Raw genomic sequence first — 26766 nt, forward strand, 5'->3', positions numbered from 1 at the left:
CTAAAAACAGCTGACAAAATGAGCAAAATGAACAATTTTTTCGTAAAATTTAAAAAAAAAAAAAAAAAAAAATACTGTTACTGGTTTGCTTAAAAATTAGTTTAACTGTATATTAAGCTAAATATTTATCATTAAATCCGTAAAAAAAAATTCAAATTATTATTATTATTATTATTATTATTTTTTTTTTTTTTTTTTTTTTTTTTTTTTTTGTATGGTACCTGCAAGACATTTTTGTTGGTTGCACTTTTTAATTCAAGTATATTGACAACTAAACATTAAATACTTAGATTGGCATTTCTTTGAAATAATTATTACATGTTTAATTAACCATTACATAACTTACTTTCATTTAAAGTAAAAATAAACAAATTACAAAACTTTCTCAGTTTTCAGAGAAAATTTACCAAATGAGGCAAAACTTCAGAATGAATAATGAAAATTTAGTCTCTTACTCTTATTAATGAAACTTTTCTTTGACGAACAAATAAAATTATATATGTTTATATGTAAATAAATATAAAAGTCTTACTACGACTTGACACTTGATGGCGTTTCGGTTGTGATAAAATTTGTATCCTTGGACAGAAATTACTAGAAATTATCTTCATCGCGGATTGCAGATACTCAATTCAATCGCACTTTTTTCTTAGAAATTTTCAACTGTGAAAAAAATTCCGTTCACATATAAATGACAAGTGCGAATAGAAGATAATGAAATCTATATCTTCAAATGTTTGAATAAGATTTAGTTCACCTTCTAAATTAATTAGCTCCATTTATAAATTTTCTAATGCGTTTGTTGCGTTCTTGTGGGTTCGTGGATTTGGAGTGACTGAGGACAAGATCTGATGAAGAATCAAAACACAATTTATTTATCCAGTATTACAGTTCCAAAAGCAGGTTTACAGGTGCTGAAAAACTACGACAAACACGCTGACATAATCAGCAACACAGCCTTAGGCTATCAAGCTATAACGGTGAAGACAGCTTCACGGAAAATCACAACAGTACAGCTCCCGACTCAGTTTTGTCGTTCTAGGAGCTTAACACATCCAAGATAAAACTCGGTAGTTTCAACGACGCACACTATTGATGCACTACGAGACACTCTCGTGATACGACTCGACTCTAGACTCTCGCGTACTGGCAGGGATTATATAGCTTTCGGCCCTCCTTCGAGAACATTCTGGGCCAAACCGGTAGGAATTCGTTCTAAAATGTTCTCCATCCGTCTATGGCATATCGCCGATTCTTATTATATATATGGCATATCGCCGTCTATGGCACATCGCCAAATGGGCAATTCCGCGCCAAATCTGGCAACCCTGCCGTCCCTTGCCATTTTCTAGCAATCCTAAACTCGCTTTGCGGTGAAGCTATCTTATCGTGGCTGGGCATTTTGTAACACGTTATTCTAAATTGTTTTCAATGGAAATGAAAATGTTATTCTCGAATTTCAAATAACTAACATCTTTAAATATTTGGAACAGACAGTTTCTTTTCAACAAATGCATAGTTGAAATGTCTTCACGGACTGCATAGAATTTGCTTCGGGGCCGTTAGTTTGAGATCATTGACCTACAAGATTAGAAGCAGGCAAAACCGCTGTTTTAAGGGTCACTGAATTGAATCAGTTCTCTTTTGACTCACCGCTAACTAACAATAGCCTTGATGAAAAAGATAAGGAATGGAGAGGGAATCAAGAGCGAGGTACAGCGAGGAGTGGGATCGGATGAATCAATTAAATCAAACCGCTAACTTCCTGATATGACTTATTTCAACTGTAGTTTTGAGATTCGCTAAAATATCCTTCCTACATAGAGTTAACAATGAAATTATAGAATAAAAATAGTGTGTAAAAGTTGGGAAATGATAAAAATGAATGTCACTTTTAACATAGAAGAATAAATTTTCTTTTCTTCTCTAAAATGCGAATCGAACTTTCCGGTACTCTTCCAGCAAAAGTACTTAGCGCACAAACTCTTAAAGAGGTACCGTTCTCGAAGTCAGGAAACTGAAAATGACTGCAGGGCGATCGCCAGTATTCGAACTCTGGACTTCCAGAATACGTGTCGAGCGTGCTTCCAGTTACACCACGAAGGCGAGAAAATACTTTATATACTCCCCTTTTTAAATGGCAACTGGAAATGAAGGGACCCAGTCACTAGATCGCGATGATGACGTATTATCGTCCACCACCTTTTAGTTGGAGCGCCATTTGTAGAGTCTTTTAGAATTTTTCGAAGCAAGGAAACTGAAAAATCCGAAGTTGCCTTCGCCAGGATTCGAACTTCGTACTTTTCGAATACAAGTCTAGCGTGTTTCTAGTTACACCACGAAGGTATGTGGAAAAGAGGGAGAAAATTCCTAACTTCTTGTGTTTTATTTTCTTAATACATGTTCCCTACAGAATTTATTTATTTTTTAAATTCAAAAATGCCAAAATATGAGAATTGAAATCATTTAAATCATTTTTGCGGTCGGAAGTGTATATCTGCGACCAGTGGTTGCGAAACTAAAGCCCGAGTAAGGATTTCTGTGTACGGTGTATAAATGCATTATGATACATACATATACCTAACATTGCTGGCAATATTTATTTCTAACGTTAATTGAGGAAAATGGTTAATAATCCAAAATGGCTGCGTCAGCCCCAATTAGGTTGAACGAACAGGGTTCCGATATCATAAATTGTGGCAACTTCGGGCAAGGAAAATGCACAATCCGATATCCCTAACAACCATAATTTAATCATCGTTCATTGGAGGATCCATGCACTCATGAATTTCCACAATCGCCATCAACTTCCACAGAATTCCCAACACTTAAATATCTTGATTTTTATGTCATCCGCTTCCTTGGCCCCGACTGATTTAAAGCATAGGAGCGGTGCTCGCGTTCTATCGAGACTCTTAATCAACAGCCAAATTAATAGCATGGGGGAGAACAGGGACAGTTCATTGACTGCCTGGGCCGATCATATTTACCAATAAGAACACCTAAATGAGGGGGAAACTTCAATGTTCTTTAAATGTGCCCTTCCCTTGTCGGAAATTTATGGGACTAAGGGTCTAACTTCCGGTTTCAAGTTTTGATTGAGTTTCGAGTACACATAAATGGTGTTCCAGAATTACAATGTTGAAATATCTGATTTCGAATATGATAAGTTTCTACAGAATTTTAGAATATAAGTATGCAGGAATTTATATTTATTTTAAATAATAACCAATTTTATTTAATTTCACATTCTTTCCTATAAGCCTTCATTCCCCTAATTGTCAATGCCAGAATAATTAAATTTGATAATGCACGTGAAGGAATGCAAATTTTACCTTGTGGAGAAAGAGTTTAAATGCCGAGTTTCAGAAGAAATGTTAGAGAGAGTTAGACTATTGTCGTTACCTCTGTAACGTGACTTTTTACCTTCGCAGTTTTTGCTGGTTTACTTGGCATAATAGCATTTACTTTGCTGCCACTGGTTTCGACGCGGTTTTAAGTAACAGGAGTTTTCTGAGTCCTGTAACGTGATTACTTGTTAAACATCTTCGAATTTTAGTTTAGATTCTGGTTATTTAAGTTAACGCCCGAGTGAGGCGTAGTATGTTAGCGTCAAGTTGACGCATTGTAAATTCTAAAGGGTTTAATAAAGTGCACTTTTAACCCTTCTTCTGTGTGGTTCGTACAAGAACTTACTACACGTACAGTTGTCACTCAGAAAATAAGCAACTGGATCCTACAAGTATAAGGCACGCTAGAAATACTCTGATTAGAATTCAGCGTCTCTTTGTTTACTGTACCAAGAATGAGCATGTTATTAATGACAATAGATAAATGCAATGAAAACTCGGATTACAACAACTTAGATCACGAATAAATCGGTTTTCAAACAAATCACCTGAACCAAAAGCATCTCGGATATTTCTTATAAACACTTCAATAAAAAAGAAATGATTTTTCAAAGAAGTGGCGAAGTAACCTATGCCCCGTAATTAACATTCAAGGACTTCTTGAAACAGCACTTTAAAATTTTCCATTGTTTAACTCTCATTAACAAAACTTGGAACCAAGTGACTTACAAGACAATGAATTCGACGAGGAGAAAATTAAGGCCAGATTAAGTTTCAGATAAAAATTTTCAGCGTTCTAATTCTTAGAAAAGTTTATTCTTAGAAATATTATTCTTATTCTTAGAAATTTTTTAGCTCAAAAGGAGCTATTAGTCTCGAAATGGGATTTGGCGTCGGTATAAACGGCGTATCACTTTTCAAATTTTTGCCACCAAATATTATCACCCGGTATTACTTTAAAGAAATTAAATAATAAAGAATCTGCATGTATGTATGTAGGTTTTTCCAACCATGAAAAAACGAAGGTACTTACAGTCATCAAATTTTGAATAAAGTAGTCCTCCACCCGAGCATGTGCTCCTGGAAGCGCGAATTTTGAATTCCTTTTATTATTTATTGATTTCATATTTTGTAAACCTGTCATGACGTTTTGATTAACAAACTCAACTATTTGAAAGCAAGCAGTGGCAACATTGAACGGAATAAAACATTCTTATCTCCAGCGTGCGAAAGTGTCTATCGAAATTCTGAAGGTAGGCTGTTTTTAAATACTTTGTGATTTTGCTATTGAATTGAATTTTATGTGGCGTAAGTGCAGAGAACAATATGATATTGATATTATATATGATATTTAATCAAAAAAAGTCAACACACAAAATATCAGTAGTAAAAAGGTCAAAGAAAAAAGGAAAGTTTTGCAAACCACCTTACAATGAAAACTTTTGATATGATAAACTGAAAAAGGGTTGAAAAAAATAGAAAATTGTATACCAACACTTAACACTACATCGGCAATTCTGAACATATGCTGTACAGCTTTTAAAATTTTGTCATTTTGTTGTTAAAGGATTCATCGCTAGGTGCGAAAGAAAACGATGCTTAATAATAAAGCTAAAAAGACGAGAAAGATGTGAGTTAACAAGAGTGAATGCAACAGCAAACTAGTAGTAGTAACTAGTAGTAAAACTAGTAACAAGTCTTAATAGACCTTTCTGGGCAATCGTTAAATCGTTAAAATCTAAAACATTTAAAAACCATTTGGTTTTATGTATGAAATTATGTCTGTGGATAAAACGACGACCTAACAAGTTAGCAATGAAGACAAACAGAACTACCTATACGGGATCTTAAAAATGAGATGAACGATGAGAGCAACATCTTCAGAAGAAGCAACAAAAGGTGATCGTGGAAGGAATGTCTTCAGAAGAAAAAATTATCTTTGTTCTCTAATGCGCGAAATTTGTGCAAAATGGGTAAGATGCGAAGTTTCGCGTAATGCTCTCAAAACTACAACATTAGCATTTTCAGTATAGCCGTGTCTCACTTAGAAACCAATTAACAAAAATATTAAAACATTATCTTCATGCAGTAAAATTAAATTATGTGTAATCTATTTTACCTGTTTACCATTGCGATTATCTTTCTTGTTTTATATTTACTGATTTCCACTGGTTTTGGGATATTAACTTCTGTACTGAGTACTTTTGTAATGCTTAAATAAGCAATCATCTATGGTCTGGAAGGATATATAATTTTTACATTAATTCTTGTGGCGAAAAATGTTTCGGTTTATAAACATATCAGTTAACGAACAGCTTTCAGGAACGAATTAAATTCCTGAAACTGTACATAATGGGAGCACAGTTATATAAATTTATAGTATACCGTATTTTCCCTGCAGTTTTTAGCGCAAAATTCTGAAAATTTTGTAAATATTTACATAATTTCCCTTTACTTAATGCGTCCAAATAACGAGCTTTTTTAAGTTTAAGAAAAAAAAAAAAAAACGGTTCCGTTGAAGTAGTGATTGTTTTCGTCTTATTAACAAAGATACACCCACGCTAACTATATGCGAAGGTCAATACAAACCTTTGCCTTTCAAATTTTATGCAAACTTAAGACGAAAATCGACCCATCACAGCGAAGCAAACACGAAACGATTTTCGGGGTACGATTTTCTAAATTAGCTGTACATTTACCTTCTCTAATTATTTATGAATGATTTGAGGCTTAAGGAATAACAGAGACAACAATATGAACGGCCGAGAATCGCGTTACAGAAAAGTAGAAATGAAGATATCTTATTAGATATTATAATGCTAATATTACTAAGTATTCTTATTGGAATGTAAATTTCTTTTAAAAAAATGATATTATGATAGTTATCTGTAGTTTATCCATGAATATTTTTCATTTGCTATGTTCTTAATGTAACGTCATCCTTCGAAAATTAAATTATTCGCATAATTCTCCCCTTTCGATTTTCGGGCCACAAAAAGTGTAAAAAAAAAGGGGGAAATACAGTATAACAACGAAATCTTTGTATAATACTTTCAAGTGTGTGTATTTTAAGTCCACCCTTTCCCCAAAAGGGGGAAAAGGGGGGAAAGAACCTTTCCAGTTCCGCTGTTTAAGCCATTAAATAGGTTATAAGTAAAGACATACAGAACTTTAAACAGCGATCGTGAAATTCGAATTGAATGTTTCCCTCTCGAACAGCGTTTAACTTTTGTTCCCACATGTTTCAGAAAATACCGTACTGCAAGGAAATTGAACACAAGTAAGTAATGTCTTCCCCCTTTGCTCCCCCAAAGCAATAAAACGAGTTTTAATGCATCCGTTTGTCGGTTCACCAACTGGCGAGATTCGCCACGGCATGACGCGAGTCGTAAAAAAAATTGGACAGTTTGCTTGCCGGTGGGATGCGTCTTCGCGCAGCTGGAAAGCTCGGCGGGATTTGGTACATCTCTGTCACAACTCAACTCATTCCAACTGAGTTGTCCCCAGTTGCCTCGACAGATGGCGAGAACAAACAGGACTCTTAATCAGCAACTAACAGAGATATGCAAAAATTTCTCTCTAATATACGTGTTTAAACACGTGTACGAGATATCTTTCGCTACCAATCACTTTTAATAAGACTAGCCACTTGCATGGCGAGTTGCCTAAAACAGTTATTATAAAAAGCAAAATCCATATAATGATTTAATGGATCCAGATAGTGTCATTCCATAAAATTATTCAATGTTTTTAATTACGTGTATCATGAAGTAAACGCATTTTTAACTAAACCAATCATTTAAAAAAGTAAAACAAAATATTATTCAGAACTTTCAACGAGTGTATACGAGGCAGTTTCCCTTAGAAAGTCCTCCACGAAGGCATCCCTCCCCTTAGGCAGATAGACCTCGCGGCTTGCGTTTTACCGAGTGGTAACACACATACACTGGCGCGACGATGATAAAAATGGCTTACTTCCAAGCAGCGGAAACACATTTCTTTTAAATCATCAGAATTTCTTTAAATTAGCAAAAAAATAATTTTTTTTTTTTTTTTTAATCTGAAAGCTTTCAGATTTTACATTACGCCCAAAGGGGCATTGTTTTAACGACTTGTGTGTTACCTTTATTTTTTAAATATCATGTTCAGATTCATTTCAAAAGCAATATCGCAAAAGAATTTTAAAATGAGCATATCTTTGAAATTTATGATACACAGTCTCGCGCGCTGGAGATAAAAGTATTTTTTCTGTACAGCATTGCCATTGCTCGCTCTGAAATCCTTGAGTTTGTTAATAAAAAATTCGTTAAAGTTTTACCAACTATGAAATAGATAATAAAACAAATTCCAGATTTGGGCTTCCAGATGCCCGTATTCGGGAGGAAACGTACTGTTGCGTTTTTTTTTTTTTTTTTTCTTCTGACACCAGTTGTTACGTTCGTACGGGTTCGAGAGCATTTGCAGTGACTAATGACGACACTTGATGAAGTAACGAAACACAATATTAATCAGAAGTTTTGTCAATATTAATCAGAAGCACCAAAGTCACTTTTTACAGCCGTCCAAGATCTACTATAAACACACTGGAACAATCAGCGATACAGCCTTCAGGCTATTACGGTGAAGACAGCTTCACGACAAAGCACTAGAGTACAGCTCCCGACTCTCCTCGGTCGTTCTCGGAACTCTACGTACTCTCGAGACTTTCCCCGCTACAACTCGCGGTGCACTCGACGATACACAAGAGTACAGCTGTCGACTCGGTTCAGTCGTTCCCGGAGCTCAGCACACTCTAAGACAAAACTCGACGATGCACTGACTCGCGATACGCTAAAGACTTTCTCGATGCACTCGAGGACCAACTCGGCGCTAGATTTCGAGATACTCGCTCAATGACTGATTATCAGCTCGCTAGACGAGACACTAACTGACTGCGGACCAGCAGGGTTTATATAGCCTTCGGGCTTGTGTTCGAGAACATTCTGGGCTAAATCGGTAAGAATTCGTTCCAGAAGGTTCTCCATCCTCCATGGCATATGGCCAAATTTGTCGCCGAATGGGCGATTTCTCGCCAAATGTGGCAACCCTAAACCTTCTTTGTGTGGAAGCTATCTTGCCGCGCCTGAACATTTCGTAACAGTACGTTATTCAAAATTAATAGTCCTTCTGGGCATACTGCCCCTTTGAAGAATCAATGAATTCAGAAAGCAATGAACGAAAGCCAAACAAAACGCTTCTCTGGTTCATTTTCGGTTTGGCGGTATTTATTGACGGAAAGTGCAGTTTTAGATTTTGGTTTATTTTGTACCAAAGCTCGCGAGGGTCACATACTTCAAGGAGAGATACCTTCGTGGATGGTAATCTAAAGGAAACTGGCTCATATTTACGTTACACATGGGGAAACTACGTAAATACCCATGTAGACAGCCTGTTCGCCTGAAATTAAAACCAGTCAAACTACCAGTGTTCAGTGATTGAACCGCTCGGCCGCTGGTGGGCTGTAATTTAGGAATTAACACATTTTTGCGTGAATGCGAGAAACATACATACATTTATATAGATTCTTTATTATTTAATTTCTTCAAATATAACACAGATATCTAATATTTGGTGCCAACAATCTGAAAGTGAACCGGCATTTATAGTGAACCAACGCAAAATGCCAAAACGAAATTAATAGTCCTTCTGGGCAAATTGTTCCTTTGAACTAAAAGTAAAGATAAAAACGAATCTGAAGTTCAAAATTCGAAATTTCGAAGTGCACGTGTTCGAGTGAAGGACTCAATGTTTTCAAATTTCGATAACGCCGTTTCACTGTACTTATTCTTCATTATTTATTAAACTGGTCGTTTAACAATAAAACCGATTTTCGAATGGCAGGAATTCTGTTAATAACCTTTTTATCATTGACAAATATCACTTAAAGCATTTCTATAACTAGAAATGCATGTCTACGCCCAACAGTTAGGAAAATAAAGTCTGGGTATTAGCATGTCGTCATGTAAATAAGTAAAATAAGGTTGAACGGTTACATATAAGTATCATTTTGTAGTAAACAGAAAGAATGCTGCTATTTTCTCAGAACTGTAAGGATTATGTTAATTTTATTAACAGTTAAATTTTGAGTTAATCTTCCTTTCCTATCGATTCTTAATTTCAACTTACCACTTCCGGCCAGAACATAGTTTTAGAATCATGTCTGAATGCTAATGAGGAAGAGTGGTATTTAACCTCGAAGTTTTACTGTCTTAGTAAGAGAGATACCAGAGAATCTGGCTGCACGCGTCCGCCTTTTTAGGCTACTTACTCGTTGCGCTCGGTCGTACTTTAGGCCCTTGATAGCTTCGTTGTCAATTAGCGTTAAGGGGCCAACTCTGTTAGAATCTTGACAGCTTCGGTCAGTTTAGTTTAATTCTTAGTCTCTTAAGTTCAAACCCAAGTGTCGGATTTATTGAACTACTCCAAGTCGAAGTTTTGTTAAACTTAGTTGGAATAAAACAATAACGTGTAAAAAGATGAAAGGTTGGGTGAATAACCTTTGCAAAACAGAATTGTATTTGATTTGTTGATGATAACTGAAGTATTCAAATCTGTAAAGTCATGCTTTTGGCAAATTGAGATAAACCTGCAGCTGCTTAACTCACCGGCCACATGCATAGCCAGTTCTCAAAATATTGCCATTCAGTAGAATGTAGAGTCTTTAATTTACATTCCAAATGTTATCAGTTCGCAATTCCTTAATAAATTTAGAGATTTAAAAGTAACAAAAGCAGTTCTTAACAATAAATAATAAATATATAGTTTAATAAATAAAAGACATTTGTAAGTAATTATTGCATTTTCTTATTCGTATTTTTGAGGTACACCACGAAATTCTAATTCAAAATCTATGATTCGAATCTTCGAGAAAGTACTATTGATTTTTCCTGTTTCTTCATTCGAAATGTTATAATGGCGCCAGAGCTAAAATACAGCAGGTGATTATAATTCATCAGCCCCGAGAATTAATCGACTGGGTCTCATTTCTCTTCACAGAGTCCTTTGTTGGAGAAGAATATAAGAATGTATAGCGTTCTCCTGTGTACGTACTTTCACAGAGTAAGTCTTTCGGCAGACTAAGCAACGACACTTCTTGCTAACAAAAGTAACCTCGTTGAAAATACATGCTTCCTGGATTTGAAAAACTTAACGAGTTTCTAAATATTTAATTTATAATTTATCCAATGAATTTTTAGGAACATTTAGAATATTAATTTAAATTACAAAATATGTTTTTAACGTCATATATTAGGCCCACCAGCCAGCCGAGCGGTAAAGTCGCTGGTCGCTGAACACTGGTAGTTCATCCCGAGGTTCTATTCCTGAGGACGAGCTGGCTGCATGCTTCGTTGTCTTCCCCATATGTAACGTGTCTACGAGCCAGTTCTCCTAGAAAGTCCTCCACGAAGGCATCCCTCCTTTCGTGTAGTGTTTAAGGGCGAACACGTCAATAATAATAAAAATAACCTTATATATTACACACATGGTAAAGAACCGTTTAGTTTTAAAGACAAGATTATAGTGATATTAAATAATTATTTATAATTATAATATAAAATTGTACCTGTGCAATTGATTTTAATATATCATGCATACTTTTATGCTATCAGCGCCGTTCCACAGGAATAATGCGCACCCGTATTGCGCACCCGTATGTAAGCAAAAATATTTACTTTTGGTACTGCCGATTGCAATAAAAAAGGGAGGTGCATAATTAGATGTTATTTTTTGGAGACCAAAAGAAAATTTTGCATATTTTAAAAATTATTTTAAGTTTTTTTAGCTTCTTTTGCTTTAAGAATAGTAACTGGCAACATTAAAATAATTTTTGACACTATTTCGGAAATCAGACGCACTTGAACTAAACTGTATTTCTGAATTAGCTTAAACAGATCTAATTTTACTTTTAGCCAGTGGAATAATTGAAATGGTAAGTTTTCTAAAATTAATGTTTTATACTGTCTATCTAGTGCTTTTGCATCATTTAGAAATGTAAAAGTTAAGCTGGTCCTTTGTCATGTTCTAACATAACCTTTAAAAAATAACCAAAAGAATTTATAAAATAAACTTTTATTGAAAACTCATAAAATAATTCATGACCTGAAAGGAGAAAAATCACTTACCACATAATTTAATGGGGACAAGAGATTAAATAATTCTCTTAAAAATTTTACCTACAATTTTATATCACGAATTATAATGCTTATACATCTGACAATGCGATTATTCGATTTCGTTATTTAGATGCCCTCTTTTATTATTTGGAATATAAAAATGCGTATGAATTTTTGTGATGATGATTATTTAATCTCTTTTTCCCATTAAACCATATGTTAATTATTTTTCTTCTTCTAGTTCATTAATTAAAAATTTTAAATAAAAGCTTATTGTATAAAAACTTTAAAAAATGTATTTAATGGTTAGTGACTCTGACTGCTGTACCCAAGAATCCGGGTTCAAATCCCGAAGAAAGCTTGGACTTTTGTAAATGTATAGTACCTGTTGGGCATGGGGGCACTCTAAATATGTGACGACTGAAAGTTCTCTCGAGAAGTTGGGGGCAGGGGAAGAGAAGTGTCAGACTCTCGGACCCATCCACTCGTATGCTCTGTCTCTCCAAAATTAGGGGCGGAATTTGCTTAGTCGAGCTGTTACCTATATGGTGCTCAAGGCTCTTGCCAGTGACAGGCGCATTTCACTCCTCGCTACGATGAATGTCGTAGTCTTGTGCTGATCATTGCCAGACAAGTGAGATTAGTAACAACAACGACATGCTATCAGCAGTTTTAAAATATAAATAAATTACCGGATAAATGACACTTATTAAAATATTCTATTTTCGTGTAAGTTATGCTAGCTTTCGGTAATCTAAAAAAAAAAAGCAGCTAATAAAATTTCATACATTGATGATATTTATTTATAAAAGATTTAGTTTTCCATATTTGGCAACACTGATGTTATTTACTTAAAAAAGGTTAACTTAGTTTCTTGAATATGGCATTAGTTGAGGGTGTTTGGTTCTGAGATGTTCTGGAAATGGTGAATAGTTCTTTTGTGAGTTTATTTTAGAATTATTTGACATTTAGAAATATGAAACTTTACAAAACATCCACAGACATACCTTAATAGGCTCTGAGAGTTTATTTCAGAGAGTTTATTTGAGTCTTAGGAGATAATCTAAGTTTAGCAACTTTCATTCCCTTTGAAAATTCTAAATTCTTTTTAGCTAGTCAAGTAAGCGTCAAATACAATAAACAACCTGTATATCATTAGATCATTAGATGGTGGCAAATTACTATTATGAAAGACCTGTGAGAAACAATTCATCAAGAGCGTTTCGATCCCACAATGATAAAAGGCTGAAGACAACAGCGATGATTAAAGGAATAAATAAATAAAAGAGCTCCAAATCCCAGCAGCCTTGTATGTCCTTGCAAAGTTCACTACACGAATGAGACGTTAACCATCAACTCGCTGAGCGTAATAGGTTTCGTTTCATCTCAAAACACACTTCAAAAACTCATCTCGAAACTATTGTTTCGCGAGGGAAAATCTGATTGTTTTTCTCCCCCCCCCCCGAAAAAAAAAAACCTGAGTGTAATTTACTCGCCTGGTTTTTCTTCGTGGTTAGCCTCATATTAATACTCAAATTTAGAATCCTTAATTTTCTTTCACAGAAGCGAAAGTTCTGTAAACGTATTATGGAGATTCAAGCGTGTGAAAAGATTTAACGAACCTTCTTCATTAGCGATTCCTACTAAACTATACATATCTTTTGCTTTGTGTTGCCTTGTGTTTAATACTTTTAGTTGTTTGAAGCGGTAACTTACTGATTGCGCTCTGCCATACTAAGAGGAGCTGTACGAGTATTTTTGCGAAAAGTTCCAAAATTGTAGAGTGTTTTTTTAAGGAAAATTAATTTTATCAAGCTATTATCGGTTCTATGTATCTATTATGGTCTATTCAATCCATTGCGCACCCGTATGTAAGCAAAAATATTTACTTTTGGTACTGCCGATTGCAATAAAAAAGGGAGGTGCATAATTAGATGTTATTTTTTGGAGACCAAAAGAAAATTTTGCATATTTTAAAAATTATTTTAAGTTTTTTTAGCTTCTTTTGCTTTAAGAATAGCAACTGGCAACATTAAAATAATTTTTGACACTATTTCGGAAATCAGACGCACTTGAACTAAACTGTATTTCTGAATTAGCTTAAACAGATCTAATTTTACTTTTAGCCAGTGGAATAATTGAAATGGTAAGTTTTCTAAAATTAATGTTTTATACTGTCTATCTAGTGCTTTTGCATCATTTAGAAATGTAAAAGTTAAGCTGGTCCTTTGTCATGTTCTAACATAACCTTTAAAAAATAACCAAAAGAATTTATAAAATAAACTTTTATTGAAAACTCATAAAATAATTCATGACCTGAAAGGAGAAAAATCATTTACCACATAATTTAATGGGGACAAGAGATTAAATAATTCTCTTAAAAATTTTACCTACAATTTTATATCACGAATTATAATGCTTATACATCTGACAATGCGATTATTCGATTTCGTTATTTAGATGCCCTCTTTTATTATTTGGAATATAAAAATGCGTATGAATTTTTGTGATGATGATTATTTAATCTCTTTTTCCCATTAAACTATATGTTAATTATTTTTCTTCTTCTAGTTCATTAATTAAAAATTTTAAATAAAAGCTTATTGTATAAAAACTTAAAAAAATGTATTTATCTTTTTAGTCTCTATGACACGTTATCAATCAAATTATTCATTTGAAAAATCCTTTTTCAACAATAGATAATAACTCTGTTACTTCCAGCAATTATATTACATCAAATGCCCCCCCCCCAAAAAAAAAAACCAACGAGTTTTCCAAAAAGTCAGTGATTATGCTAAACATCTCATGTGGACTTTAAAAAAAAAAATTGTTTTCCTGCTTTATTTGATGAAATACAAAGCAAATTCCGAGGGCTTTAATTCGTTCTACGCAAGGATATATACGCAAAATATCGTTTCAACATTTAATTAAAAAAATCTAAATCGAATTTTGGAAAAATCGCTTCACCACTTTGTTCCCTCATCACAAAGAGTTCTTTCTTTCTTTTTTTATTTTTATCTTTTTTTTTCCCCGACTTTCCCACCCCCAAAATTGAGTTCTATAGCATACCAGGAAATAGCTTAAAAATCGACTACATACCATTGATCATACTGACAAACGCCATGAATAAGATGAATAAATTACATAAATGCTTATAAAAAGCGTTAAGTTTTTTTTTTTAAATTTGAAAGCAGAAATTCAGATTTTATATTACGCCGAAAGGGGCACTTTTTGTTCCACTTACACATACACACACGTTTCGACAGCATTTGGGCTGTAGCGATTTTAGCTGTAGCAATTTTTATTGGTAGCGTAATTAAAAATAAGGTAAGTGTTAAATTTCACAAATTGAATTTTAAGGTAAGTTCAACTGCTTATCATAACAAAGTAGTTTGCTTAGCAAAGTATATTTCCAATAGGAAACGATAATCACTTGAGTTCAAACAGAGGTAGCGGAGAAAAAGTCCGGCTACGCTTCTTTGAGGGTTTCTTTTTCCGCTCTTGACAGAGCTTAGTAGCGACTCAGGACGAGCCGTAAAATACACAAGAGAGAAAGGGGCTCTCTAAAGCTTACTAGCGACTCGGGAAGAGCCGTAAAATACAAGAGAAAGGCTCTCTCTTCTCTACGCAACGACTGCGTATTCTGCAGACTAAAAAAACTCTCTAATTATTTTCACTCACTGTTTTTATGTCCAGGTTTTCTGGGCGTGTCTTGTGCGTCTGCTGCAGTGATTCGCTAAACGTCTTTTTCGAAGCATCTCTCCATTGGTTAACAGGCGATAATTTGTTCTCAGATACTGTCTTGACAGCCTGAGAAACTGAAATTTTCCGTGGGAAAATTCAGAACGTCTTTTTGGGTGGTCTATCTAAATTATTTCGAGAAGCAGGCAGTTGGCGACAGTCTATCGCATACACACAATGGACACTCCACAACCCGTGAGAACTTGTATGAAAGTTTTCTCCTTTCGTAAAAACAATATGCTTTCCGCACTTTGTTGGGGGTCACGTTCGACCTCAAGAATTCGTAAGTGTCATCAGGGTGGTCATCTGGCTCCCATTTGAAGTCTCCTTTCCCCGGACTTCGTGGGAGCCCGTGGGAAAATAGCTGACGACGTTACAGCTATAGATTCCTTCCCCCTTCGGAAGAACTTTTCTCGAGTTGAAACGAAGAGGAAAGTTCTCCTCATAATTTCACTAACTTAAAAAATGACACGAAATAAACTGTTCTCTCGATAACACTTTCAAACACACTTTTACAGGAACACAGCTACATTGATTAATAACAGTACTAGTAATGTCACTATTGAAAAGTTCACATATAAGTCAATAAGGCATTAACTCTAGAGGCGAGAATTAATGGAATTTTTAAAATCAGATTCACACACATATATATATACATATATACACATACACATCACAAATATTCTTAACAAAGGGACAAAATAACTGGTGATATATTCTTATATTACACTTTTACTGTATACAAAATACTTATTCAGATAAGAAACTGGCATGATCACCTCTTTACACTCTATGTTTCGCCCGATTCGAAACGACTCATCCCATCAGCATTTTTATTCAATTTGCCTGGGCGGTAAACTACCTCAAAGTTGCAAGGCTGCAACTGTACTATAAAGCTAAGGAACACAATAAATCCTAATTAATTCTAAAAGGATCAACACTCAATATACAAATACAAAGTACTACAATAAACAAAACAAACAAAAAATTATTGTACTCAAAACAAGTTGTCGGCTCCTATTGGTACCTAATTCAGATAAAATCTCAATTTATTTGGTGCGTTTTCGCACCTATGAGCTTTCATTATGTCTGTGGGTTTCCCACTTACGGCTAAATATTTTGTGTTTCTATCTTGAAAACTACTTTGCCAGTGATCTGTTCGATTTCGATGTTCAGTTTCAGATTTCCGAACAGCACATCGTGAATGGAAACGCTCCGGGGGTCTTCCTGCACTTCTTTCTTTCCGAGTTCTTTCTTCCGGGATTCCAGATAAAAATTCGTCCTGACGGACCAGCGTTTTTTTCTTAGAAATGTTTCGCTTTCTTCGTAAATCTAAAGAAGTCCATGCACTTCGTGGGTTAATGACCGCTTTTGTTATCTTGATTTGTCCATTTCTTGACCTGTTCTCCGAACGGTGAGGACACTTCACCCTTTCTTTGCCTCGGACGTTAGCTGACTGGACGGGGAAAATTTCAGCCTCCTCCTCGTCATTCATTCGCCCCGCGGGGCCCTCAACTTCGTTGTTCTCTGGACCTTGGCTAGGGGAATTTTCTTTCCTGCTGCAAGCTTTCGTTTGACTGCGAGTCATAACAGCATTGATTTTATGGGGCTGCATTTTATTCTGTTCTATCAATCGGGCTGTTCGATTTCCCAGCAGATAATATTCTTGATTCAGGTCGGAGCTAATCACTGCGGCTTTAGTAATGACTTTCCCAAAGTCCTCTCCCTCTAATTCAATTCGAGCCAAGGGTAAACACCAGGGATGTAAATCTAGCGGCTGCTTAACCCACACTGTCTCTCCTAGAAGCATCTGATGTGTTACTTGGTCCCATCCGATCAGATCGATAGTGGAGCCAGTATCTCGGAGTACAGGCATTTCTCGATTATTTACTCTCGCTATACTCATATAGGGAGCTAGCCATGTATCTGGAGATTCTGAAGTGCCTAGTTTGTTTACTACTTCAGCGGCCTCTTGTCTTTTTAACCGAGGACACTGAGGTCGGAGATGACTATCTGAATTACATTCATAACATCTAGGTATTCTCCGTTGTTCGAAAACACTTGACTTCCATTTCTCCGCGGTTTTTTCTTTCGAAACATTATCATGGCGACGTACTCGATCTGAAAATTCTCCTTTTTTCCTTTCGTTAATATTTGAATCCTGTTCGGTATTTTTAGTAAAACCTGTTGGTTTTTTTACGGACTTTCGTACTGCTTCATATTCATCTAATTTCTTCACTAGTTCGGCAGAAGATATTATACGCGGCCACTCATCCACGAAGTGTTCGCGAATTTCGCTGTTTACTCGACGTTTAATTTGATCCGTCAACATTAAGTCTTTTAGCGCATCGAAATCTCGTACGTCTACTCCGTTTAACCATTCATCTAGATAGTTTTTTAACTCAAAAGCAAAGTCTTTATATAAACTACCCGCACGACGCTGGTGTTGAACAAATTTGACGCGGAACGCCTCTGGGTTCAACTTAAACCGCTGCAAAAGAATTTTCTTTACGTAGGAGTAATTATCTAGCTCCTGTTCCGGCTCTCGTAGAATAATAGAAACAATGTCCATTGGCAATAGAGCCATCAAATGTGACACCCAGTCTCCTTCCTCTACCTTCGCTTTGCGAGCCTGACGCTCAAACATCGCTAAGTAAAGCGAAATATCCGATGATTCGGGATTATATCTCTGCATTAAATTTTGCAAATCTCTCATAGATCTCGGAATATTATTTTGAGAATTTTCTCTGCCATTATTGGCGTTTGTCAACCTTAGACGTTCTAATTCAAATTCTCTCTCCTTTTCCCTTTCAAGTTTACGCTCTTCGGCTTCTTCGCGTCTATGTTGTTCGATTCGCGCTTCGATAATCGACTCTAGTGTTGCCTCGACGAATTTTTCGTCATACTGAGGGCTCTGTATAATGAGGTTTTTAAGATCTTGTATTTTTGCATTTGGGGGAACTTCTAGACCTAATTCTACAGACAGATTTATGAGGTCTTGCTTTCTACCCTTGCCAAGATATGACATTTTGCCAGTGACAAAATTTTAAAATGATACAATAAAATAAAACTAAAGGTACCAGTTCGTCTACTCTGAAAGTTTCACACTATCCAGAAATACTACAGTAAAACAACATAGCAATGCAATTTATGGTATGTATGACATAAAATACGTACCATTAGCAACATAGGGAAAAAAAATTAAAGTAAATTAAGCATTTCTTAAATAATCTGTTGCAGCTTAACACATAACCATATTTAATGCAGTATATAAAAAAATTGCTAAATACTTATTGGCAAAAGAAAATTAGTCACAAAGAGCAATACTTATTGACTCAATTTACAACTGATGCGTGCTTTCTAAAGGTTGAAAATACTATTATAAAATTCTCTACTCATCAAAAACAAAACATTTACGAGTAACCATTTAAACATATAATTTCAATACACAAAAGACAAACTCCATTAAAATGCCTCTTTAAAAAGATAATGCCATATCAACTTACCCATTGCAGACAAAAAAAAAATAACAGCTCTTCTTTCCTTTCTTTTCTATTTGCACACGCGATTCAATGACCGAAGAAGGAAACCAATTGAACAATAGGCGACTGGGCGATTCTTCTTTCACTAAACACCAAAAGCTCTTTCACTGCACAGAGGGTGGTAAACACCAAACGCGAATTCACAACACTTCACTCTTGTCTGGACTTCTTGTGTCTTGTCTTTACACCCGAGGGAGAATTTTACTTCACACTCTTTCCCAGGCACTTCCGGAACTAGTCTTTGTAGTAGTTGATTCTTCACGAACGCTTCTCATTGATGATCCCTTTCCAGCTGCTGGTTAAACTCTCCAATCTTTACTGCAAAAGAATTCTTTTCCAATGCTAGAATCGGCTGATTCTGAATGAAGATAAGAACCGGGACGGTTCTCCAAAACGATCACGTCTTTGTTTGTCTATTGGGTTTTTACGATCCCACCGCTGCCACCAATTAACACATACCTTCTAGCTGTAGCAATTTTTATTGGTAGCGTAATTAAAAATAAGGTAAGTGTTAAATTTCACAAATTGAATTTTAAGGTAAGTTCAACTGCTTATCATAACAAAGTAGTTTGCTTAGCAAAGTATATTTCCAATAGGAAACGATAATCACTTGAGTTCAAACAGAGGTAGCGGAGAAAAAGTCCGGCTACGCTTCTTTGAGGGTTTCTTTTTCCGCTCTTGACAGAGCTTAGTAGCGACTCAGGACGAGCCGTAAAATACACAAGAGAGAAAGGGGCTCTCTAAAGCTTACTAGCGACTCGGGAAGAGCCGTAAAATACAAGAGAAAGGCTCTCTCTTCTCTACGCAACGACTGCGTATTCTGCAGACTAAAAAAACTCTCTAATTATTTTCACTCACTGTTTTTATGTCCAGGTTTTCTGGGCGTGTCTTGTGCGTCTGCTGCAGTGATTCGCTAAACGTCTTTTTCGAAGCATCTCTCCATTGGTTAACAGGCGATAATTTGTTCTCAGATACTGTCTTGACAGCCTGAGAAACTGGAATTTTCCGTGGGAAAATTCAGAACGTCTTTTTGGGTGGTCTATCTAAATTATTTCGAGAAGCAGGCAGTTGGCGACAGTCTATCGCATACACACAATGGACACTCCACAACCCGTGAGAACTTGTATGAAAGTTTTCTCCTTTCGTAAAAACAATATGCTTTCCGCACTTTGTTGGGGGTCACGTTCGACCTCAAGAATTCGTAAGTGTCATCAGGGTGGTCATCTGGCGCCCATTTGAAGTCTCCTTTCCCCGGACTTCGTGGGAGCCCGTGGGAAAATAGCTGACGACGTTACAGGGCTAACGCATCTTTGGACTAAAATATTTAAAAGTAGCATATTTTAGAATTTCCGATAGGCAGTCTCGCGCGCTAGGGTTAAAAATATTTTATTCCGTGCAACGTGTTGCCACTGCTCGCTGAGTTTTTTAATCAAGAATTCGTTAAAATTAAAAAAATATGAAACAGATAATAAAACAAATTCGAAATTCAAGATTCGGGTATTCAAGTGCCTATATCCGAGTGGAGGACGACGTTATTCAAAATTTTATGGCTCTAGATATCGTTGTTTTTTCACAATGCAGGAAACCTACACACATTCATGCAGATTCTTCATTACTTAATTTTTTTTAAACATATTACAGGGCGATGATATTTGGTGGCAACGATTTGAAAAGTGATGTAGCCGTTTATAGTGATAAGTCGCAAAATGCCGTTTCCAGACTAATAGCCCAACTGCGATAACGTCTCTTTTAGATAAAAATAAATTCTAGAAAGTGGCCTAATTAATATTTCTTTTGTCATTGTTGTTTGAAAAGAGGATGAAGAGTTTCTTTTATAACCTTTAAAAATTTCAAATCTTTATAGCAGAAATATTTTTTGTATTTTAGATGTGTACAGCACCACAAAAGAATATAATGTTACGTACCCAATAAAAGTATCGAAACCAGTTTTTAAAACGAAATGCCGAGAAAATTATACATCAAATTACGGAATGGAAACAATAAAAATGATAGATTTCTTTGCAAATGATTTTAAATGCGGTATATTTCATTGCAAATGATTTAAATGTTATGCAATCCTTAAACTCTATTGGTTAAACCTTTATTAACTATATATTATACTAACAGCTTCGCTGCCAGCCTTCGTCTCGCTTTTAAATGTACCGGAAAAATGTGTGAAAGGAACACCGAACGTTAAATTTAAAAACTGCATAGAATTCATAAAAAAAAACTCCATAAAAAAGTTATTACGTATAACAAAATTACAATGAAATGAGTAATATCCCTTAATACAAATATTAATTATCCTAATAAAAAAATTAACCAACTTTTCGTTGAAGCAAAAAATCATGCAAAACTTTTGAATATTTTACAAACAGTGAAAAAAGCAAAAAATAACATGAAAGCAACTCAAAAAATATAAAATTCCGCGCAGAATTTTACTCTGCAGAACAACTTTATCAAAAAAAATCAATAAAAATGTATTATATATATATAAATGACAATGAAATATGCCAATCTCTTAAAAACAGTGACATAAGAAATACGATGAAAAACTGTTGCCAAACCCATATTTCTAAAAGAATGAAACTATTCAAAATGATGCGAGTTCATCAAAAATCTATCAACAACAATAAGACAGGAAAATTGTTGCCAAAATCACATTTTTAAAGATGTGAGATGTGAGAAGTATACTCAGAAGCTTCATTTATAAAAGTTTTTAAAAATACAAAATATTATTATTTTTCCAAAATTTTTTTGTAAAAGCAGTCGCAAGGATGAAGGTTTAATGTGCACAAAAATCAAAGAAAAATAAACTGTACATTTTTAAAAATCCCGTTGAAAAGGTGTTAAGCTCCCTTTGTTAAATAAATTCGTATTTAATCGATTAATTGAAACACGAAATTTATTTTAAGTTCTTAAAATAGCTAAGTGCCTACGTTTCATGACGATGTGAAAATGGAGTGTGTAGAATAAAATCTCGCTTTCCTATAGCCCATTATGTCAAAAAATGACGCGATTTCGTCACAAGACATAAAATAAAAAAAATTCGAATTCGAATTTCGAAAAACTCGCTTCGAGGTTTTCGAAGCGAGTTTGGCTCTTGTCTAGATGTACCTATGTATCAAATTTCGTAGCCGTGGGTCTATTAGCTTACGCGCAGCACGAACGAAAGACACACACACAGACAGACTCTTTATTTTATTATATGTAGAGATTAAATTTATTAATCTTTTTTAACTACTTTATCTTACAGAAGTGTTATGGATTTTTACAAATCAGTTATGCATTAAAATGTTTCTTTCCTGTTTCACTTTTATTTTATATATGTAAGATATAAGAAAATACGATAGCTGCTTTAAAAAAATAATTGACAACCTCAAAATTAACGTTCTAGATTTGGTGCTCTTCGCCTAAATTCATCTTTCTCCCAAATTCGAGATCTTTCAATGTTATGTAATGGTGCGTGAAAAGAGCAACTAAACTAATATTAACCAATCATAACTTTTGTATAAATACCTCTGGCGAGCTAATTATGTCATTATTCTGCTAGCTTCTACATTACTAATATCTGCTCGCTTCGCTTCTTTAAAAATGCCTGCGTCATTTCTTGTTAAAAACCAATGTACATATAAATTTTTCATATTTCATTACGACTGAATCATAGAAATGTATCGGATTTCATTACGATTGGTTAAATATCTACTGAGATGATTTTATATGCGTGGAAATAAAGATGATAATTGGCTGAACTTCGTTTGGTAGCAACTTCTTCCTCTCGCCCTATAAGGTATTTCTCCCACTTCCCTAGCGTGGCGCCCGAACTAAAAGGGTTGTGGATGATGATTCTCCGCACCCAGGATTTGGCGACTAAGTTCCCTAAAACCCTAGTCGCCCTTTAAAAAGGAGAGTATATAAGGTATTTCTCCCACTTCCCTAGCGTGTCTTCGTGGTGTAACGGTAGCACGCTGAGCCGGTATTCCAGAGGTCCGTGATTCGATTCCCGGCGAAGGCGGTTGCATATTTTTCATCTCTCCGGCTTCCAATTAACCTAATGACTCTACAGCCCTACCACTCAGCCATCGCGACTGTGCTTGGAAATTATGACATATTTATGTTTTAAGAGTATTTTTTAAAATTATACAGGTATTTGTGTTTTATACGATAAATCAACTATGCATTCGCCGATATTGGAACTCTAAACCTTCCTACTGATAGCCGGCCGTGCTACCACTTACACTAGCCAAGCAGTAGGGAGAAAAATCTTTATTACGTTGCACGTTTTGTGTCGAGAATATTTTACTCTAACTTGGCAAATATTAACGCGATTAATATTCTTTAACAATTCGAGATACCTTAGTGGTATATTTCTAGAATAGATCATTATGTTTATAGTCAAAGCTAATGGAATTGATAAATTTTATTGCCGAAAGTTCATTTTAACCCTTTGACTACTAATGGGACATACGTGTCCCACTAAAAGTTTAAAAACTGGTGCTGGGTTAAAAATGACTTCGAATCTCCTGAATGTTGGGGATCATCTTCCAACAGCTGGAAAATCAAGACACTACTATGCTCGTTGTACACAAATGAACATAGAGAAAAGAACAAATATGAGCTGTCCAATGAATATGTAATGTTGGGTTATGCAAAGAATGCTTTACCCTGTACCATACGATGTAAAACCTATTTCATATAATAAAGTTTTATAGAATAATTAAGTCGATACATTAAGTCGAATACATTAAGTCGATCGCCAAGTATGGGACTTATTTGTCCAACCCTTAACTACGTCTGGGACATATGTGTCCCAGCTTGAAAGCTTGACAAACGGCTTGAAGACCGTTTATCAAAAATATCCCAAAAGCTAAATTTACATTATTTTTATGACATATTTTGTTTTCTTGCATAGAAAACGGAGCAATTTGTTTTTTAAATTCGTAGTAAAATTAGCCGTTAGATTAAAGCTTTATCATACTCGCACTTTACAAGGTTAAACTAAGAGAAACGTTACGTATTATCAGAAGATAACCCTTAAAAGCTGATGTAACCTATCAATAATTCCCACAAAGCAAAGGGAAATGAAGGAAAAGTATTTTCTACTGAGATCATTCAACTGTAATTTCCCTATGGTGGCTCGAAACGGCCTTCATGCATCATAAAGTATCAACGTTTCAATTTCCGTACACATCTTCTCGGTCGTTATTTTAAAAATGATGGTCTATCTGAAGTAGTATATATATTTTTAACTATTCCTTACCAATAGCACCCTTCATTGAAGAACGACTAACTTCCTGAAGATTCGTTTTTAGTTCTCACAGACGGTTCATTTTGCATTGAACAGGTTCGGAATTATATAGTATTATGGAATCCTGTCACCGTATAAAAGGATGTGGTGTATAATTCCGAAGTACTTTCGATTCTCACGAAATAAGAAAGGGATAGAAAGCCCCTTTTTATAACTATTCCCAGGGGAAAATATAATGAATATCAGGTGCAGTAATTTAAATTCAAAAGTTTTATTTTTGAATAGAAAATATGCTTTTTTTTATGCATTGCATACGCTAAGTAAACATACTGAAATTTGTTTAATTAATCTAAAATATTTGTAATTTTTTTCCTTATTGGGGCACCTTATTAAAGAGATGAAAAATGAGCAATCGCCTTCGTGGGGAATCGAATCACGGACCTCTGCATTACCGGCCCAGCGTGCAGAACCACTACACCACGAAGGCACGCTAGGAAGGCGGGAGAAATATACCTTATATACTCCCCCTTTTAAAGGGCTACTGAGGTTTTAGGGGACCCAGTCGCCAAATCCTGGATGAGGAGAATCATCATCCAACACGCTTTTTTTAGTTCGGGCGCCACTGTAGAAATATTAGGGTTTTTGGAAGCAGGCAAGATGAAAAATTAGCAATCGCCTTCGCCGGGAATCGAACCATGGACCTCTGCAATACCAGCCCAGCGTGCAGAACCATTACACCACGAAGACACGCTAGGAAGGCGTGAGAAATAATATATAATTACAAGAAAAGAAATATAATTTAAGGACAAACAGAACATTTTTTTAAAGATGAATTGAAAAAATATTGTGAGTGCTTTTAGCATATACGCTCTGAGAATTGTTCTCAGAACTTAATATACTAGACAATTAAAAAAGAGTAGCAATAAGAAGATCACAACGACATCTCATTAACCGGGGTATGCCACCATCTTGTTTAAACAGGTAGCATATCCCTTAATCATGTGTTCCTAAGAGGAATGAAACAGCCTTTTCACTCTTGTCTGTCGTATGAACCAATGGCTGAGCGGTAAAGTCGCTGGACATTGGTAGTTCAGTCCAGGGCTCGAATCCCGGTGAACGGGCTGGCTGTAGCGCTGCAGGATTTGCTGTTCGAACGGGCTGGCTATAGGATGGTCAGCAACGCCATCCTATAGCTAACAGATGAAAAATCATTCAACAGGCTGCTTTCTTGGATTTCTTAATGTGTAACGTGGATGCGAGCCAGTTTTGCTTAAAACGTTCTCCACGAAGGCATCCCTCCCCTTAGGCAGATAGCCCTAGTGTTCTTTGCCATAATTAAATAAACCAAAACGAAATCTTATTGTAACCATTCAAGGACACTTCTTGTAACTTAGTTTTCATGAAAATTAAAAAGAATCTCAGATTCGGTTAAGCAAATAGCGCCCTTGAGTGCTTTGCCATAATTATATAAACTAAACAAAACCCCTCTTGTCTGCCGGGGTAAAGTTGTCTCACTAGAAATCAGGGTAGTAAATTTTCATACTTATAGGAGTGGTTTTTTTTTTTTTTTTTTTTTTTTTTTTTTTGAAGGGGCAGGAAGGGTAATCACCCTCGAAAGATTTACGGCGTGTATGGATAGTAAAATTCATAAAAAAGTTTCAGGGTAAGATTGGCTAGGAAATGCGTGTTTTGGCTATTTATAAACTTGCTGTGGCTCACATTTGTTTTCGAGCGCTTTTTAAAATTTATATTGGTAGATCATGTACCAAATACTGAAATATAGACCTCAATATATTTTCAAATATAGTGTTTCTTCTCTACTTGGATGTTACAAAATAAATATCTTCGAACCAAATTCTCGTAATAAAATAATTTATTCAAAAGGGAACAGTCGGTAACTCGCATAAGTCGGACACTCGAAACTTTTATTGAGCTGTTTTGGCTGAGTAGCTGATTTTGTCAATAACAGCATTAACTGAACGCGTTCAACTTTTATCTGGCACTAAGGTGAATTAATAATTAATTAACATAATTCATTTACCGATTATACTTGGAAATATGTTATAGTGAGATACGCATCAGTCAATGGAAACTGAGTTATAACTCTCCATAAACTGTTCGCAAACTTCATCTGAAAAATTTCCATTTCAGCTTCTGAGACCTTAAATCTGATGAATTTAAAGTTTTTATTGCGTGCATTTCATTATTTTACGTGCTGTGCAATATTTAACAATATATTAATATGCAAACAGTCTACTTTATGCATGTAATTCTAATTTCCATTCATAAATACATATATTTTTTTTAATTTGGGGTCCAGTATCTGCATGCTAACTGCATGCTAAATGTATTTCGACATGTTTATTCGAAATAAATATATAGAGTTTGTGTATTTAAAGCATTTGAATACTGCATAAGTTATTTTCTCTCTAACAGTTCCTTAGAGTTATTTAAAGCATTTGAACATTATATAAGGTATTTTCTCTCTTATAGTTTCTGTATTAAAGCCTTTGAACATTGTATAAGGTATTTTCTCTCTATAGCTTGCGTATTTAAAGCATTTGAACATTGTATAAGGTATTTTCTCTCTAACAGTTCCTTACACTTTGTGTCTTTAAAGCATTTGAACATAATATAAGGTATTTTCTCTCTAACAGTTCCTTAGAGTTATTTAAAGCATTTGAACATTGTATAAGTTATTTTCTCTCTAACAGTTCCCTAGATTTTGTGTA

The 26766-nt window shown here is 35.2% G+C and overlaps 1 protein-coding gene across 6 annotated transcripts in view; it reads right to left on the reverse strand.

Annotated features, from left to right (window-relative positions):
* LOC118192818 (uncharacterized) overlaps positions 1 to 26766 on the reverse strand; it is a 560683-nt gene that overhangs the window by 281749 nt on the left and 252168 nt on the right. The window lies entirely within an intron of this gene.

The sequence above is a fragment of the Stegodyphus dumicola genome, chromosome 3, assembly GCF_044657685.1.
Source record: "Stegodyphus dumicola isolate Sdum_Otavi_A_Nest chromosome 3, ASM4465768v1".
NCBI lineage: Eukaryota > Metazoa > Arthropoda > Arachnida > Araneae > Eresidae > Stegodyphus > Stegodyphus dumicola.